We start from the raw sequence: 20,423 nt of genomic DNA, 5'->3' as shown, positions 1-20,423 counted from the left end.
AACCAATCTTCTTCATGTATTTTTAGCGATAACTTAGTTTTTTCAACTTCTTGCTTCAAAAGTGTCTCTCTTATAACATAACTTAGTGACTTGGAGTTTTGTAGCCAGGGCCAAATTGTCCAACCGCTTTTACAAATTTTCGAAAATTTGAATTGTCAATTGCACAAAAGAAAACTCTTACCTCATAAACCCATCTAAGCAAGATATGCATGCACATCATTTGTAAATTTTAACTTAAGTGCATTATTTATACTTTGTTGCCTTACTCTTGTTGGATCAATTGTGGATGTCCACTTATCAATAGGCCCAATGTGCCTTGACTTTTTCCTTAAAATTTTGTCTCCATTGTCAAATCATCTTCAACATCTATATTAACTTCAACTCTCTCTTCTTTGCTCTTCTACATTTGCACATTCTTTTATCTTTAATATTTCAAAATAATCTTTTACTCTTCTTTTGTCTTCATCGGATATTTTAGGGCATATTTTAACTTTTTCAGTAATACCAGCAATATGATGTTTCATACTATGAACACCCCCTTTAATAAGTTTCTTACATAATTTGTAAGGGATCCAATCCCATTTCTCTTTGGAATATAACACCTAATAATCTTAAACAATATTCTCATATTTTCTATTCAATTCCACTTAAACCACTTCTAATTGTCGAGTCAAGAATTTTGGTTAATTTAAATATATATGTGAGAGTAAATGAATATTTGGGTGGGATTGTGGGTTGACCCGCCCATAAACTTAAAATGGTTAAAATTAAAATTAAAAATGTTATATGTATGTTTTGAACTTGCAACCTAACAAAATAAGTACAACCCTTTAACTAATAGGTTAATAACACTTTATATTTTAAATTTAATACCAAATTAGATGAACGCGGGACATTTTAACAATATAAGTTCAACTTTTTAACTAACTAATATATATATATATATATAATGATGTTTAATTTTTAAAGTGTCCGGATTCCCGGGTCAAGAGCTGTGGTTAATTTGGATATATAGGTTAGGATCTAGATCGCCGCTGGGGAACCGGGGGTTGAACCGATCAGCGGTTCACACTCGAAGGGTGGTGGTTAATCCGGTTAGAGATTAACACCGGGGTTTCAATACTACACAACCTGTCACAAGCCCTTGAACTAGGTTCAAGCGCGGAAGAGGTTTGCTTTCAGGTTGAAGCAGCACACTTGTTTGATAAACAAGGCCGGTTTCGGATGATGGAGATTTGGAAATGGTGGGTCGGTTTCGGTAATCTGGATATTCGGTATGGTTAGTATAGAGTCGGTTTGGAGCGGTGTGGTTATGTTAGTCGGTTAGATAATGAAGCCGGCAGAAAGTAAATGACAAGACATATTTTATGGATGTTCGGAGATAAGACTCCTACGTCACCCATTCCTCTCGAAACCGCGAGAAGGATATTCACTAAGGAATACAAGTACAAGCCGATCGAGACTTATTTCCTACTCGATAACACTCTTACAATTTACACCGAAATTGTAAAACACACTTTAACTTTCAACACTTAGGCTTTATAAAACAGCACACTCTATCACTTGTAGTAAATGCTCTTAATATCTCAATATCACACTGTTGTCTCTTGATGTCCCGCATTTACTCTTCTGCAACTGCCTCCTTGTTAGGATCGGGGACGCCCTTGGAGGACCGGGGTGTTTTCCGGTTTCGGTAAGGGTGGCCGCTTACGCAACACACAACTCTTTTGGTGATAGTCCGGTTAAAGACTAAAACCTTTCTCAGCACTGCACAACCTGTCACAGACTCTTGAACCGGGTTCAAGGGCGGAAATGTCTGTTTCAGGTTGAAGCAACGAATGCGACCTTTAGATGATGTTTTAGGAAGGAGTCGGTTTAATGGAGGTGAGTGACCGGTTTTGGAAGTATGATTAGTTTGCGGTTTACGTTAAGAAAGTAAGAAATGAAAGCGAAGGAAAGAACACGAGACAGGAAATTTGTTTATGGATGTTCGGAGCAAACTCTCCTACGTCACCCCTTCTTCTCAGGTTATGAGAAGGATCTCCACTAACTCTTTAGAGTTACAATTACACTTCCGGTCGAGCCCAACTTCGCTACTCGCCGGTTACACCAAACTCACACTTTGATGTAATACAACAACTCAACAAAACAACACACACAAAGCTTCCGGTTTTAAGCACACCGGTTTTTGAATACAGGACTTTATCTCTCTAGAATTTAATGCTTTATGACTTTCAGAATTTATGATGCTCACAACTACAACTGCCGAACTGCATTGAATGAAGACGATCCGTCTTCCTTTTATAGCTGAAAGTAGCTAACGGCTACTTTCTTCTCTCTCTTGCGGATTGGTCGATCATTATCACGCCTGTTTGCAGAGAGGTTGCTTGCACGCTTCAACTTCCTCAACACCTGGCATTCATGCCGGTGACTCTGAGCATGTGATGACATGCCCGGTTTTCAAATTGAGACACGTGTTGAACATCCGCTTCCGGTTGTCAGCATCGGATCAACAAAGCATCATTGCTTTCCTCGCATGCTTCTGATCGGATCCGATCTTCTTTTATTCTTTCGAGACACGTTTCTTCCGTCATGGTACGTCACTCTTGAAATTTGAATCTTCTGACTTTTGATCTGTACTATCCGGTTTCTGTGTCTTGTGCATTATGATCCGGTTGGGGTGTAATCTTTTGTTTTTCGTTAACCGGTTGCTTTGAAAAGGTAGAACCGGTTCCTCTGATCTTTGACTTGATCACTTGAGGCTGGTTTCTTTGAGGTAGTAACAACCGGTTTTTGATGCCCCAACCGGTTCATACGGTTTTAGAAGTACCTGCACATGAAGATTAACCTCTGTTTAGTTCGTCTGGCCGGTTCCAAAATTAATCTACTTAATTTTTCTATCAATTTCTCCCTTTTTGATTATTTAGAATAAATATTCAAAAATTGTAGTATATGGCCGGTTCTAAAATTAATCTTCTTAATTTTTCTATCAATTTCTCCCTTTTTGATTATTTAGAATAAATATTCAAAACATGTAGTATATGGCCTGTTTAAAAATTTGCTTAGCAGCCAGTTTAGGAAAATTAATCTTCTTAATTTTTCTATCAATTTCTCCCTTTTTGATTATTTAGAATAAATATTCAAAAATTGTAATGTGTGGCCGGTTTAAAAACATGAGTATGATTTTTTTTGAGAGAAATATGTTAGAACCTAGTAGAAAGAACTAAGTAACCAAGTTCTGAAACATAATAAAACATAATTGTTCAAAGCAAACAAAGAAAGAGATTTAGGGCTTGGATGATCCCCCCTTGTGTTGCTATTTTTCTTGCTCCTTCTCCAACCGTCTTCTTTCTTCTTCTTGCCTTGCTCTGTGTTCTTTAGCACGTCTTTCGGCATCGATCAGCACACCGGCCCATACACTTGAATGACCGATGCCCTTATTCTTGAGATCAAAGTTGGCACAAACTGGCCTTGGTGGTGGAGGCGGTGGAACATTTGGAGGTCTGAAGCTTGGAGTTGCTGTGGATTCTCCGGTTGTCCTTTTCTTCCGTTGATGGAGTTCCTCCGGATCTTCTTCTTCTTCCTCATCAAGCGGTTGTGCATTTATCACAACTGGTAAGGCTGTTTTATGTTCTGCCCTCTTTATCACATTCTTAACTGCACTTCGCTTTTTCTTGTTCCTTGTACTCATGGAGTGGGACGGTTGAACCAGTGAGAGATTCTGGGCGTTGGCCTGCTCTTCCTCGTTGCATTGTTGGGCAAGCGCATAGTCTTTATCTTCAGTCTCCTTCTGTAACCGTTCCCTTTCGATCTCTTCCTCTTGCAGTTTCTTTGCGGTTTCAGCATCCTTTTCGATTTGCGTCAGAGTTGTGGTGTCTTGAACCTTGGACATTTCCCCGATTTGAATTGCCATTGCTTGCAGCATGTCAACTAATGGAGCGGTTGCGGCTTTGACGGACTCGGCAATCATGGCTTTTACTGTTGTCTGCATGGTCGTGTCCATCATGGTTTGTAGAGAACTTGACAATTTATCTTCAGCCACTGCAATTCTTTCATCGGTTACGGCTTTGAACTTTCCAATGCAAGAGTCAACCGTTTCAGCCATCGCTTGCTTGATTTGATCTATTTCCAGAGCTTTGACTGGTTGAGAGGCTTCTTGTTCCAGGTTTTCAGAGGTTCCGGATGTCTCACTACTCATAAAAAATGGCTTACTTTGATATAATTCAGCATTGTTGAATTGACGTTGGCAACTTTTCCACCACTGCATGTCAAGACGATCAAGATTTCGCACAAGCTGTTCTCGTACCCCAAGGAATCGTTCGGCCATCCTCATTTCGATCGGGTTTAGTGTCTTTCCTTGGGTTCCTTGAAACGCATTCTCAACTGCTTGTAACCGAGCATTTTCAAGGATTACCGGAGCTTTGTTAAACGCCGGTTGAATTAGGTTGGTGTTAGCCAAAGTAAGTGCCCTTTCTTCCAGCTGGATGAGCTTTTCCCATTGTTTGTTCCCACTAAAACCTGGAAGCATGTCGGCTAACTTGGTTTCGCATCGGAGCTTCACCCACAAGATGTATGGCGCTAGCGCATCACTTGCCCCTTTGTTCATATCTTGAATACACTCCTCGAAAATCTCATTTTCTTGCTCTATGGTGTAAGGAATATCGTCCCCGGTTATGGCTTCATGTTGAGGATTGGTTTGCAGGTGCCTGTTCCGGTTGCCGTTGTTTCTTTAATGAGAATTCCTTTGCCTTTATCTACCTGAGTGGAACCTTCAGGTGTTGGAGCTGGTTGATTTTCTGAGACCATCTTTCCTCCTGCGGAACCGGAAGGTTCCCGTTCTTCAATATTTCCCTCCTGAGCCGGAGGTGCAATTTTTGTTGTGTTGGCCGTCTCACCGACCGGTTGTTCTTCATTCTGATCAGGTATTTCAACCTGATCATCTGGCTTTCGACGACTTGAAACATCGTCCTCTTCGGTTTCTCTTGTGATCTCCTGGACCACATTCTGAATTGCTTCTGAGGTATTCAAGCCCACATCGGCCAATACCTCTTCAACTTGCTTACTGGGTGACTTGGAGGTTGTAGAGTGAACATTTGCCTCTGCCTCCTCCTTTGAGTTTGACTTGTTCTCCTTGCTCCCCGAAGATTCGGTTTGCCTTGGAGAATTGGATGGGATGGGAACTGGAATAACGGTGTTGATTGGGATGGGCTGAAATACATCTGCGGTTCTTTCCGGTGGATTGTCCGAGGAAAGCGTTTTTTCGGAGTCCGCCGGTTTCTTTGAACTCTTCTTCGCAGCTACCTTCTTCCTCCTCTTCGGTTCTGGTGGTACTTCTGCTTCAACCGCTTTTCTTGACGGTTTCTTCTGTCTTGTTTCTTCTTCAACTGGAACCGATGAACTGGCTCCCTTGGATGATTTAGTCTTTGAGGATTTTGGTTTGATCGTCTTCTCCGGTTTTTCTATCATGGACTCAGAGTCAAGAATGTTGGAGATCGGAAGCGGTATGCCTTCACCTAGTTCCACATTAAGGAACTCAAGAATTTTGACGATTTGCATAGCATAGGCCTGCACCCGGCCATCTTTCTTTATCACCATTTGACAAAACTCTTCGTATATAACGTATCCCCAGTCCACCTTGTCTCCGCGGACAATGGCCAACAACATTCTGAGCTTAAATTTTGTGAGGTTATCGAAGTTACCTCCCCTTCCTTGGAGTGATTTGGCGATGACGGTCACTAACCATCTGTATTCCGGTTTTAGCTTGATCTTCCGGCTGGTGTGAATCACCAGATCCTGACCTGAGAAAGATACAACCAACCGGGCAGCATTTGATTCTGCCTCGGTTAAGTCAATCTTTAGGTCCGAACCTGTGTTGGGCAGACCAAAGGCTTCCGCAAAGATTTCTTCAGTGATAAGGACGGCCTTCCCGTTGATAGTAGCCGAGATCTTCCTCTTCGACAGCGTCGCCGTCGCTAAGAACTCTGTCACCGCCGCCGGATGAATGGTGAACGGACCAGAAAGGAACTTCTCCAACCCAGATTCTCGTAGAAGTTGAAGAACAGCCTTGTTCTTGTCGTCAGCATGCTCATCAATATCTGCGAAATCTACCTGCAACATCCATTGAAATGGAGTTTTGCCTAGATCCATGATAGTATTTGAGAGAGGAAAATGAAGAGTGATGATGATCGGAGAGAGGGAAGCTTTGAAGTTCTGGAAATTTTAGAGAGAGAAAGCACATGTGTTGAATGGGCTGATTTGAGTTTATATAGATGGCGGTTCCAAGCGGTTTTGAAGATGAACCGTCAATTTGATGTTTTGGCGCCAACTTTCCCTCCAAAAAGTTATTGCCGTAACTTTCGGCGGTAAAAGCGGAAATTCGATGGGCGGTAAATTTTGAGAGGTAAAACCATGGGCGGTTAAGATTTTTCAAATTTTCATCTTTGCTCGAAGTTCCGGTTTCTCTTGAAGTCTTGTTAACCGGAGATAGTTAAGTTAACTTTAAGTTTTTGTATAAGTTTGAAAAAAAAACCAAAAAGGAATAATGTGAATGAAAAACCGGAGACTTTTTAAGAGTTGAAATATTTCATTGATACGGGAAAAGAAATGATTAACATAGGAGCGGTTCTGGTCGTACAACAAAATGACCAGAAACCGGAAAGAAAACGAAAAGAAAGAGAATTATTCAGTAAACCATCCTCCTTCCAACCTCCTTTCATACCACTTCTCCATGGTGTTTTGAGGAGACCGTTCCTGAATTCTTAACACACATTTATAGATCATATCTATAGTGATGGTGTTGAAGGATCCAACCGGAACACCTTTTCCAAGGTTGCGACGCTTGGACATGAGAAACCGGGTGATCTGAGGAGCGTAGCTGATCCTTCCTCTTTTACCGGTTATAAGCTGCTTTAGCTTATTGAAAAGATAGGACGCCCAGTTGATGGCGGTTTCGCGGATGATGGCTATCATAATATCGAATGCCTCCCGGCTGTAGTTCTGATTGGGCATTCGGCCTATGATAGACCTTTGGACCAAATCGTGAAAGACTTGGTAGTGAGGAGCGAGATCTTCTTTCTTCCCAAAGTCCTTAACAGGAGTGCATGAAGAAGAGAAGATCTTGAAAAAGGTTTCCTTAGCCGGTAAATACGGCGTCGGAAAATCAGAGAAACCTTCCGTTGGAAGGTGAAAGAAGGTGGCAAATTCCTCCTCAGAAAACTGGAGGAACTGACCGTCGATGATGGTGCGAATGCTGCCATCATTCAAAACATGACCGTTGTTGTAGAATTCGCACACCTCCTCCACGAGGATGAGGTCCGAACCCTTGAGAAAGCCTTTCAGGCCAGACTCTATGACATGCTGATAAATGCATTCATAGTAAGAACTGTGTTTGATGTCTTCAAAATCAATGATCAGGGTGTTTCTTATCTCGGCAGACATGATGATGAAGAGAAGAAGATCTTTAAGAGAGTTCTTGAGCTTTCGAGTTTTTAGAGAGAAGAATGCTTGAAGGCGTGTTTTGAAAAATGGAAGTTGAGCCCCTTTTATAGCCTGGAGTGAATGAGAGCATTTAATGCGAGGATTTGAAAATCTAGCCGTTTATGCTTAGTCATTAATGTTTTTGTGATTTTCCAAGAGAATAAAGGTAAGTCTTGTCAAATCAAGTCAGGCATGCTCTTTGATAATGAGGATTTATGTTCCCAAGAGTGAAATGATTTATTTTTGATACGACGCATTGAATATTGTAGATTTTAACTTGGAAAGGAAAGAAATCCGATTCATTAATTGAAGTACGAAACCGGTAGTACAACAAAAGTACCAGTTTTGTAAAGAAAAGATAAAAGAAAAGAGGAAAGACAGGTTTAGACATTTGATGACTCAGCCACTTGAGCGTTTGAAGCCTCAACCGCTTGAATTTTTCTGGCTTTAACCGCTTCCCACCGGTCGATCATCTCTTGTACTCGTTCTTTGGTGAGCACGTGCCTTGGGTGAAGAGTGACGAAGGGTCCGGAGTGGATGTCCAGACTTGCACAGAAACCGCTCAGCTGAGGAGCGTAGCCGGTTTTGTTGGAGAGAAGCATCTTCTTCAGGTTACTGAAGATGATCCAGGACCAGTTGACCGGTGTCCCAACCGTTACGGCGATCATCATCTCGAATACCCTTTGAGTGTAATAGTAACTTTTCTCTCTGCACAAGACAGATTTTCCCAGAATCTCGCAAAGAATCTGGTACTTGTGAGAAAGTTGACTCTTAGCACCCCAGGGTTTAACCGGGATGTCAGATCTAGAGAACCGGCGACACATTTCTTCCATTGTCACCGGGGAATAGGTTAGGTCGGTTACCCCTTCATTGGGTAAACCGCAGTATACAGCGAAATCCGTCTCGCTGAATAGGAATTTTTGACCGTAAACCTGTGCAACGAGTATATCTCGATGCACCTCTTTCGCGGTTTCAAACAGTTCTTCGACTACAAGGTAGTCGATGATGAACCTGTTTTCAAGAAAACTTCTTAGCCCACTCTTTTCTATGGCTAAGAACATTTCCTTTACTTCATGATCCTCATATTGGTAGATTGATTCAAAATCTGCCAATAGGATCTTCTTGGCTAGGGAGTTGGTATTCATGTTTTTGAGAGAGAGGGGATTTTATCTCAAGAATGATACTTGTGAATAGTGAACTTGTGATGTTTTGAAAAGGATTAAGGATGGTTTATATAGCCCGGGGATTCGGCTTGGTCTTTAATGAGGTTAAGCATGCCTGATGATGTCATCAGCTATTTAATAGACTTAACTTGTTGAAGTAACTAATGGTTATTTCCAAGGTAAATCTAATAATTACTAAGATAGCAATGATGAAAAATATCTATTGACAAGATGTAAGTCTCCCTCTCTTGATGATGGACACATGTCGTCATCTCGATTGTGGTAGACTTGTTTTAATTAATTATAGGCTTCATTTTTCAAAACATGCACGAAAACTCGGTCAGTCATCTCAGGTTAACCGGAAAAGTTCATTTCATCAAACCAGAGTGCATATGTACTAAGCGGTTTTCCATGACCGGTTTTAGTAGGATATTTCCGTTTATGAAAAACAGTTGATTGATATCAACAATCGTTCAACTTTGGACTTGTTTCATCCACTTCAACCTGGTTATTTCAACCGTATTAGTAAACATACATTTGATTTGAATTTTTTGAAATAGTCGGGCATAACCGAAGACTTCCTCCCGGTTAGCATATTTGATTTATTAATGGCCTATTTGAATATGGTTTGAGAAGCTTTAGCTTCTCCCTGAACACATATCCCGGTTTTATATACACGCATGCATTATGATTATATCAATTGATTAAGATTAGTGAGACCCAAGATATTTCGAAAATGTGAAAACTTAGCTTCTTGTAGCGGTTTCGTGAAGATGTCCACTACTTGTTGCTCGGTCGACACATATTCCAGCCGGATGTGTTTTTCCTGAACATGCTCCCGGATGAAATGATGTCGGATGTCGATATGCTTTGTTCTTGAGTGCAACACCGGATTGTATGTGATTGTTATGGCGCTGGTGTTGTCACAGAAGATTGGAGACTCCTTTGCTTCTATTCCGAAGTCCCTGAGTTGCTGTTGAATCCAGAGGAGTTGTGCATAGCAGCTTCCAGCCGCTAAGTACTCCGCCTCTGCGGTTGACGTTGCAACGGACGTTTGTTTCTTGCTGCTCCAAGTGACTAACCGGTCACCCAGAAACTGACAGGTTCCACTTGTACTCTTTCTGTCGATTTTGCACCCCGCGTAATCGGCATCTGAGTAGCTTATTAGATTGAAGCTCGAGTCTTTTGGGTACCAAAGTCCCACTTCTTGAGTTCCCTTCAAATATTTTAATATTCTTTTAGCCGCCGTATAATGAGATTGCTTTGGATTTGCTTGGAACCTTCCGCATACTCCAACCGCAAACAGAATATCAGGTCGGCTTGCCGTGAGATACAGCAGCGATCCGATCATTCCTCGATATGCTGTGATGTCAACGGCTTGACCATCATCATCTTTGTCCAGCTTCACGGAAGGACTCATTGGCGTAGCCGCTTCGGCACATGTATCCATCCCAAATCTCTTCAACAGTTCGGCTGTATACTTCGGTTGGCTTATAAAGATTCCGGCTTCCATCTGCTTAACCTGAAGTCCTAGAAAGAAGCTCATTTCTCTCATCATACTCATTTGAAATCTATCAGTCATTATTTTCGAAAATTTGTCACATAACTTTGGATCGGTTGATCCGAATATAATGTCATCAACATAAATCTGAACAAGTAAAATTTGCTCCTTTCTTTCAAATTTAAAGAGGGTTTTGTCTACCGAACCGATTGTAAATTTGTGATCAAATAGAAATTGAGTCAAAGTATCATACCAAGCTCTTGGAGCTTGTTTCAAACCGTAAAGGGCTTTATTCAGCCGGTAAACGTGATTTTCATGTTCTGGATTTTTAAAACCTGGAGGTTGGTTAACATACACCTCTTCATTTACTTTACCGTTTAGAAAAGCGCTTTTAACATCCATTTGATAAACTTTGAACTTTTTGAAAGCTGCATATGCTAAAAATATTCTAATGGCCTCAAGTCTAGCTACAGGGGCGAATGATTCTTCAAAATCAATGCCTTCTTCCTGCTTATAGCCTTGAGCCACTAACCGGGCTTTGTTCCTCGTAACTAAACCGTCTTCATTGAGTTTATTTCTGAATACCCATCGTGTGCCTATAACCGGTTTATTTTTCGGTCTAGGAACTAGGTACCAGACTTTATTTCTCTCAAACTCGTTTAATTCCTCTTGCATTGCCAAGATCCAATCTGGATCTGACAGTGCTTCATCCACCTTTTTCGGCTCAATTTGTGATATGAAAGCAGAGTTTCCATAGTGATCCAAATTTTGTTGCCTAGTTCGGACGGGTGAGGATATGTTACCTATTACTAGTTCAAGAGGATGATTTTTGTTCCTTCTGAGGTTAATCCGAGACGTGTCTACCAAGCTTTCGGTTGGCTGATCAAGGTTAGACTGATCGGTAGGTTGAACAGAGTCAGACCGACCGATTTCTTCAGTAGAAACTGAAGCGTCAACTTTCTGCGGTAAGGCAGCTTGATCAGGCTGAATTTCAACATCAACCGCTTGGTCCTTGACAAAGCGTCTAAAAACCGGAACCTCGTCTTCATCATCAGAATAGATATTGAAATTTTCCATTCTGTTGTGAAGGTCGAAGGGTAATGCAGTGTTTCGCTCAACCGATTCATCGAAAACAACGTGTGCGGTTTCTTCAACTGTTAAAGTCCTAGTATTGTATACTCTGTAGGCTTTACTCACAGCTGAATATCCCAACATTATTCCCTCATCGGATTTAGCATCAAAAGCGGTCAAGTACTTCTTGCCGTTATTGTGAACAAAGCATTTACTACCAAAAATTCGAAAATACCGTACACTTGGAATTTGATCAAAATAAATTTCAAAAGGAGTTTTCGAGAACCGTTTAGTCACTAGAGATCAATTTTGTGTATAGCAAGCGGTGTTGATAGCTTCAGCCCAAAACTTTTGAGCGACACCCGAATCGGCTATTATTGACCTTGCGGCTTCCTTGAGAGTTCGGTTTCTTCTCTCAGCCAGGCCATTTTGTTGAGGAGTTCTGGCACTAGACAACTCGTGCCTAATACCGGAATCATCAAGAAAAGTAGTTAAATTACTGTTTATAAACTCAGTTCCTCTATCACTTCTGATTTTGTTTACTTTAATAGATTTTTCATTTTGTATTCTCAAAATCAGTTTAATCAAGTTTGGAGTTGCTTGATTCTTAGAAGCTAGAAAAGTAACCCAAGTAAATTTAGAGTAATCATCAACAACCACCATAGTATAATGCATTCCTCCTAAACTAGTTACTTTAACCGGACCAAACAAATCCATATGCAACAGTTCTAAACATCTTTCAGATTGATAATTTCCTTTACTTTTAAAAGATGATTTCACTTGTTTTCCCATTTGACATGCAGCACATACTTTATCTTTTGAAAATTTAACGTTTGGAAAACCGTGAACTAGTTCCTTGGAGCAAATAAAGTTAATCGTCTTGAAATTCAAGTGATTTAGCCGTTTATGCCAAAGCCAGTTTGGATCATTTCCGGCTATCATACACACAGGTTTTTCGAAATCAGTTTTCCAATTTACTTTGTAAATGTTTCCTATCCGGTTACCGGTTAACAAAGTGTCATTATTTTGATTTTTGACCAAGCATGAGTTTTTATGAAATTCAACTTTGTAGCCCACATCACACATTTGGCTTATGCTTAGTAAATTAAAGCTTAGTTTTTCTACTAATAGCACATTATTTATGGATAATTCACCATGGACAATCTTACCCTTGCCCACGGTTTTACCTTTTGAGTTATCCCCGAATGTGATGAATGCTCCGGTTTCGTACTTGATGTCGGTCAGTAGCTCCTTGTTTCCGGTCATGTGCCTTGAGCATCCACTGTCCAAGTACCATTCAGAATTCTTCAATCGGTTGCTCCTCCTAACCTGCAACAAACAATTATTTACACCTTTTTGGTACCCACATTTAGTTGGGTCCATGGTTGATTAGTCCCTTTGGGATCCAGACTTGAATTAGTCGGATCACTTTCCCGGTTATTGTTTTGATAATATTTGGCTTAACTTCTTGGCCGTTGCTCAAGAATGCCTTATGTGGTGATGGGTTTCTTTGATGTCGAGTTTTATTTGTTTTATTTGGTTTCCGGTTGGCTTTCCTTCTCTCAGGATGAAGCCATTTTTCAGTTTCGTTAGGACCTACATATTTAAGCGTTTCTTCCGGTTTTAGGTCATTTTCGGTTTGTGAACTTTTGACAAATTTTATAAACGGAAGATTATTTTTCGTTAGTTTCATCCCGTGGGATTGTTTTGTTTCATTTTGTTTACTTGGATCATAACCGATACCATATCTACACTTAGGATGTCGTTTATAGTTACACATTTGTTTCACTGCTTGACGTGATCTCTCCCACGCAGCCGTGACGTACATTGCTCGTTCATCGGTTTCGGTTACCGGTTGAACTGTCTTCTCATTATCGGAGAATAGTTCATCCGATTCATACGTTTCGATTTCACATGTTTTATCGTTTTCATCATTTATTTGTTCGGTTTTAGGTTCTACAGGTGTTGGCATATACGCAGATATATTTCTGAACTCAGCAACCATTTGGTTGAGTGCAGACACTAGATCTTCTTTAGTAAACTCATCAGAAGAGAAATCAAATACCTCTTCGTCGTTTGCCATGAAGCAGGTTACTTTCTCTTCACCATCTTCATTATCAGAGTATGCCCACTCGCTTCCACCGTCGGATGCAATGAGAGCTTTTTGGATCTCCTTTCCTTCATCAGCATGTTGATCATCGTTTCTTCGATAGTCCTTTCGTTGGTTATTGTTGTTTCCTCGATAATTGTTTCCTTGATAATTGTTTCCTTGATACCGGTTGCCTTGATAGTTATTCCCTTGATAATTATTTCCTTGATAGTTTCCTTCCGGTTTTCTATCGTCTCTTCTTGGTTTTCTACATTCTGACCTGAAATGTCCAAAACCATCACAGTTATAACATCTCTTGTTTGATTTATCTACATAGTTATAATTAAAATCATTATTAGATGGTGGCTGGCTCTTCTTCATGAATTTTCCGAATTTCTGGGCTAGCATCGCCATCACATCGTCGGTTATTTGATCAGTGTTTTTGACTGGAGCCGGTGCGGTTGATACTGGAGCCGCCGGTTCCACCGATGTGACCAAAGCTCTTGTTGCGGTTGATGTAGATGCTTCATCTTCGATCCGAGATTTGATCTCGAATTCGTAGGCTTTCAAGTCCTCAAACACATCATGCAACTTCATCTGCCCAAGGGTGCTTGATTCCCTCATCACCATGGTCTTGATATCCCACGTGCTTGGCAAAGATCTTAAAGCTTTGATGATCACTTCTCGGTTGTCATACTTCTTTCCGAGTGTCTGAAGCTCGTTTACTACGCTGGTGAACCGGTTGCTAAATTCCTTCATATTTTCTCCCAGTTTCATCCTTATGTTTTCATACTTCTGCGTAGCCACCAAGATTTTGTTCTCATTGGTTCTTTCGTTTCCCTCGTGGATCTGAATGATCGTTTCCCAGGCTTCCTTTGCATTTTCGCACTCTGATATTTTGTTCAAAGTGTTGTTATCTATAGCCTTATAGATATGCCTCATGCAATGGTTGTCCAGGTTGCTTCTTCTCCGATCTTCACTCGTCCATTGGCTTTCCTCCTTGTTGATCTTGATCGGTCCCTCTTTCAGGACTCGGCTCATCTCATCATCTAACGTAATCAGATGTAGATACATCTGTTTCTTCCAACTACTAAACGCTTCGCTGTTTAGCATTGGCGGCTTGTCGCTGTGGGTCATGCTTCCCACCATCTTTGGTTGCTTGAGTGCTAAGAACCTCGCTCTGATACCACTTGTTAGGATCGGGGACGCCCTTGGAGGACCGGGGTGTTTTCCGGTTTCGGTAAGGGTGGCCGCTTACGCAACACACAACTCTTTTGGTGATAGTCCGGTTAAAGACTAAAACCTTTCTCAGCACTGCACAACCTGTCACAGACTCTTGAACCGGGTTCAAGGGCGGAAATGTCTGTTTCAGGTTGAAGCAACGAATGCGACCTTTAGATGATGTTTTAGGAAGGAGTCGGTTTAATGGAGGTGAGTGACCGGTTTTGGAAGTATGATTAGTTTGCGGTTTACGTTAAGAAAGCAAGAAATGAAAGCGAAGGAAAGAACACGAGACAGGAAATTTGTTTATGGATGTTCGGAGCAAACTCTCCTACGTCACCCCTTCTTCTCAGGTTATGAGAAGGATCTCCACTAACTCTTTAGAGTTACAATTACACTTCCGGTCGAGCCCAACTTCGCTACTCGCCGGTTACACCAAACTCACACTTTGATGTAATACAACAACTCAACAAAACAACACACACAAAGCTTCCGGTTTTAAGCACACCGGTTTTTGAATACAGGACTTTATCTCTCTAGAATTTAATGCTTTATGACTTTCAGAATTTATGATGCTCACAACTACAACTGCCGAACTGCATTGAATGAAGACGATCCGTCTTCCTTTTATAGCTGAAAGTAGCTAACGGCTACTTTCTTCTCTCTCTTGCGGATTGGTCGATCATTATCACGCCTGTTTGCAGAGAGGTTGCTTGCACGCTTCAACTTCCTCAACACCTGGCATTCATGCAGGTGACTCTGAGCATGTGATGACATACCCGGTTTTCAGATTGAGACACGTGTTGAACATCCGCTTCCGGTTGTCAGCATCGGATCAACAAAGCATCATTGCTTTCCTCGCATGCTTCTGATCGGATCCGATCTTCTTTTATTCTTTCGAGACACGTTTCTTCCGTCATGGTACGTCACTCTTGAAATTTGAATCTTCTGACTTTTGATCTGTACTATCCGGTTTCTGTGTCTTGTGCATTATGATCCGGTTGGGGTGTAATCTTTTGTTCTTCGTTAACCGGTTGCTTTGAAAAGGTAGAACCGGTTCCTCTGATCTTTGACTTGATCACTCGAGGCTGGTTTCTTTGAGGTAGTAACAACCGGTTTTTGATGCCCCAACCGGTTCATACGTTTTAGAAGTACCTTCACATGAAGATTAACCTCTGTTTAGTTCGTCTGGCCGGTTCCAAAATTAATCTACTTAATTTTTCTATCACTCCTTTTATAGGTGAAATATGCCAACGGTCATATTTCACTTCCTTGAATCTGATTGGCTGAGCAGAGGTGCAGTGATTCAGTGTTTCAGAGGTTCAGACCTGCGGTCGTTTCCTCAGACCTGATGGTCAACCTCAGACCTGGTGTTCTGTCTCAGACCTGGCGGTCTGTTCTTACGGTGTGTAAGACAAACCTGCCGGATTTGTCTTTTACTTGATGTAGGCACTGTCTGTTGGACAGTTGTCTGTACTTGGAAGATTTCCTTTCTGGCTTATCCCGAAGTGGAAAGATCCGGTAATACTGTTTTCTGCAGCCTACAGTCTTTCCTCAGTCTTACATGGATATGGAAGTATTCAGTCTGTTCCTTTGGTATCGTTCTCAACAGATACCCAAATTGTCTTCTTGTACTAGTCGGTCATTTGACTTAGCCGAATGTCTTTTGGTAGTGATGTAACCGGACTTCTTCCGGTTATTCTTGTCTTGTGGATGATCGGCTGTTTGATGATTCCGGTTTTGAGCTTTGGCCGATCCTTTCTTTGTGCGGTCACGTTCCGAATACTCTTGATCGGTTTGGTAGCTTGACCGGTTAGGTTTCTTTAGTCGGTTCTCTTGTTCATCCGGTCTGGTTCCTTGTTCCTGCATGGAAAGTTTATTTAAGTTAGATTTATTTGAACCGGTCTTATTTTATCTAACAATTTCTCCCTTTTTGATTATTTTATTTAAAATTATCAAAATCATGTAAGTTTGCAACCGTAGGCCGGTTGTTTTGTTTGGCCGGATTTTTGAAACTGACTTGGGAGAATATGTTTGAGAAAAATTTTGGAAGAGTCTTTATAAGAGTCTTTATCTTTTATCTTATCAATTTCTCCCTTTTTGATTATTTTATTTAAAATTATCAAAACTAAGTAGAAATGCAAAAGATGGCCGGTTTCAAAAAGTAACTTTATATATATAGGTAACCGAAAGAGACAAAATATATAAAAGTACTAAGGCAATAAGAAGAAAGGTAGTCCCTATTCAGAGTCCGTGAGTTCATATATGCTCTTCTTCTTCGGTTGTTGTCGACCGGTCGGTTCGGAAGATCGTCGTCTTGTAGACCGAGACCGCAGTTGTGCTTCGACTTCATCTTCGATTTGGTCGTCCTGCTGCGATGTACTCGGGATGACCGGTTCAGAGACCTCTCTGAGCAGCTCGGCAATCTGAACCTTCTTAAGGGCCTCCTTTTTAGGAGCTTCCCTCTTCCGCTTTTTCGGCGCTGAGGCGGAGGCGGCCGCCTTCTTCTTCTCGTTTTCCTTTGCATAGCCTTCCAGCCTCCGTGCCTCCCTTTCCAACCGTTCAGCATCCTCTGCTGCTAGAGTGGCTACTTTTTCGGCAAACCCTGGGAATATGGCCCCAGCCTTTTTAATTTGTGCGGCTTCCTCTTCCGCTTCGGTCAGCTGAGTTGGGCGCGATGCCTCTTTATCTTTTCCTGCTTTGGCATCCAGCGCATCCTGGACCCTCTTAGCTACTTGAGCATCAGCCGCTACAGCCGCGGCGTCCGCGTTCACCTTAGCCCTTAGAACTTCGGCCATTTGTTCGGAAAGCGCCTTCACTTCGGCCACGAGACTCTCGTTTGTCTTCTCGAGTTCGGAGACCCGGTTAAGTGTCGTGTCGACCCGTTCGAAGTCTTTCTTTAAATCGGAGGTCACATCCTCCAGAATGGCGGTTCGCTGAGCACATTTATCGCGCTCACCGGCCTCTTCCCACAGACCGTTGCCGAGTTCTGAGAGTCGTTCTTGATGTCTTTCCAGAAGCAGCCTTGTCATGTCGGTGAATTTCAGGGCCGAATCAACTATTCTGTTGGATCTATCCTTGAATGGTTGAAGCTCGGACTCGTTGTGCTCTTTTATGCGGTTATCGATCCGTTCCGATATGGATGCTTCAAGCTTTTGAAGTCGGTCCTCAACCCATTCTTTAGTAGCCCATTCTTTAGTAAGGTCTGAAGCGGTGACTTCCGGTGGTGGGGGAGGTGATTGCTCCGTGAGATTTGGATCGGCTCTTTCACTGGATTCTATCGGTGCAGCATTCTCTTTTGGAGGAGTTGAACAGTTGACCGGAAACCTTTCGATCTCGGGAGCAGTATAGACCGGTACTTGCATTCCGCTGCATATGGCTTCCAGCCGCTCGACTTCTTGAATTAGATCCCCTTTGGCTTTTTCAAGCCTTGCTAACACCCGCGGCGCTACGGTGTCCACCGATTCCATCTTGTTGAGCTCCTCCTTAATTTTCCGGATTTTTGTCTTTAGTTTCCGAAGTTGAACCTTCGGTAACAAGAGACAGGTTCGGTGTTGTACTTCTTGAAGTGTGTTGGAATTCGTAAGGTTCATCATCAGGTCCTCCACTTCCTCCAGTCTGTTCATGCATTCCTCATCTGTGTGGCCCGGTAGGAGTTGTCTATACGGTGTATCAAACCGGTGCTCGTGCCACTCCAGGTATAGTTCTTCAACCGACTCGGCTTTTCTTCTGATGCTTTGAAGGAGTTTCCCAGTTAACCTATCAGTCTCTGCTTCTTCGGCCTCCTCCCTCTCTGTGTTGTCGCCTTCATTATCGGCTTCTTTATCAACCTCTTTTTCACCACCCTCTTCTCTTCCTTCGGCGGTCTCAGGGTTGATGTGTGATCCGGTATTATTCGGACTCCGGACCGAAAAGGCATCTTCATTGACTGTTCTACCATCCTCGGTCGTCTCCGGATCGGTGTTCTCAGATGCCCACTCATCTTCTGTTTGCTGTGGCGGTTCTGAGAAAGTTATCTTTTCTTTTCCTTTGCCTTTGGCCTTTGCTTTGGCTGGACCGGCTTTCTTGGCGGTTTTCTTCTTTTGGCCACCTGTGGAGCTGGGGGTCGGCTGCGTCCTTTCAAGGAATTGCCTTGATCTGATGAGGCAGCGTTTTGCTACCGCAACGCCGGGACCGACGTCGAGATTTAGGTGGAGGAAGATCTTACCGAGTGGCACGGCGTATCCCCACGACCGGTTTGAATCCGGTTTCACCATGTCCATTAGGTTACTGAACACCGATCTTGCCCAGTTGACCTCTTTTCCCTCCATCAGACCGATCAACATCTTAATTTTGTCTTTGGTGAGGTTGCTGAAGTTTCCTCCCCTCGCCTGAATCGCCCTTGCGAAGATGTCACACACCGGGATTAACTCCGGCTTCAACATTTGTTTACTCCCGGATGTTGTGATCGGCTCATTGGTTGCCGATAGAATGTGGCAAGCCGCCTCAAAGGTGTCCTGCTATATTTCTGTTGTTGCATCCTAGCCGGTTGTTGGAAGATGCAAGCTCTCGGCCACCAATGCTTCGGTGATCTCTATTTGTGAACCGCATATAGTCGCGGTGATCTTGTCGTAGGCGACTTTTGCGGTTTTGAAGAACTCTTCGAGCGCATCTTTGTATATAATATGGGGACCGCCGAGGAAATATCCCAGACCGGTTTTAATTAGCCGGTCAATAACTTCCTTCGCCTCGGGCGTACCATTCAACCGGATTTCCTCGAAATCCACCTGAGAGTAGAGTCTGAATAAAGCCGAATCACGCCCCATGTTTAAGAATTTGAGAATGTGAGAGAGAGAACCGCTTCAAAAGAGTTAGAACGCTTAGATAGAGAAAGTAGATTCGCGTGAGAATGAAATAAAATGACCGAAGGTCCCTTTTATAGATGCGGTTTGGAAGCCCAACCGTCCCATCAATAATGGGCGGGAATTTTCCCTCCAAAATGGAAGAGGCGCCAAACTATGGGCGGTAAAACAAAAACGGGGGGGCGGCAATTTTGGGCGGGAGATTTCCCTCCAAAATCCTTTGCTTATGTCATTTATGACGCACTCGTTTCTTTGAAACCGATTGATTGAACGGTTTCTAAGTTCAATTGGTTATTTAGAGTGTTAACAAATTAGGCAGATTTCATGTGACCGGAAAAGAACGCGGTTATAGTTTGAAGATGTGAATCGGTTACTTAGATAAATGTTCAAAGAATTAAGGAGACACGGTCATTTTTTAATGATAATAGAATTCAAGAAATAGCAGATAAAGAAAGCCGATATAAGATTCGGTACAGAGATAGGCATACAGAAATGATGTAAAGTACAGCCTATTGAAAAGACATTCTCCAGATTCGTTCTATTGCCGAATCCCTGTCGAGGATGTTTGAAGAGGAAGCCGGTGTGCCCGGTCCGAACTCTGGTCGGTACCCAAGAATCAGCTTGCTGATATGCGGTGCATACCCGAGACCTTTCTTGGTCAGCACCATATTCTTTAGGTTGTCCCATATGACCGATGACCAGTTGATGGCCGATTTGCAAAGAATGTGGGTCATGATGTTGTAGGTATTCCTAGAATACCGTTGATTCAGTGATTGACACAGAATTGACCGGGTCACGATTTCGAGCAGTAGCTGACCGTGACTAGCAAGTTGGGTTTTTGGCCCAAAGTGTTCCACCGGAGAGGGGGTGGCCGACAGGTATTGCGCGGTTTCAAATCCCGCAAGGTCCTGAATAGTTGGAAAGTCAGAGAAACCTTCAGTGGGTAGACCGAATAGTGAGGCAAATTCAACCTCGTCGATCCAGAACGTGTGGTCTCTGACAGTAGAGACGATATACTTCCCCCTGATGCAGGCGCTTCGAAAGAAGGCCTTGACATCGTC

This window comes from Impatiens glandulifera, chromosome 6 (genome assembly GCF_907164915.1).
Source record: "Impatiens glandulifera chromosome 6, dImpGla2.1, whole genome shotgun sequence".
NCBI classification, from domain to species: Eukaryota; Viridiplantae; Streptophyta; class Magnoliopsida; order Ericales; family Balsaminaceae; genus Impatiens; species Impatiens glandulifera.
Note: the sequence above shows the minus strand (reverse complement) of the source record.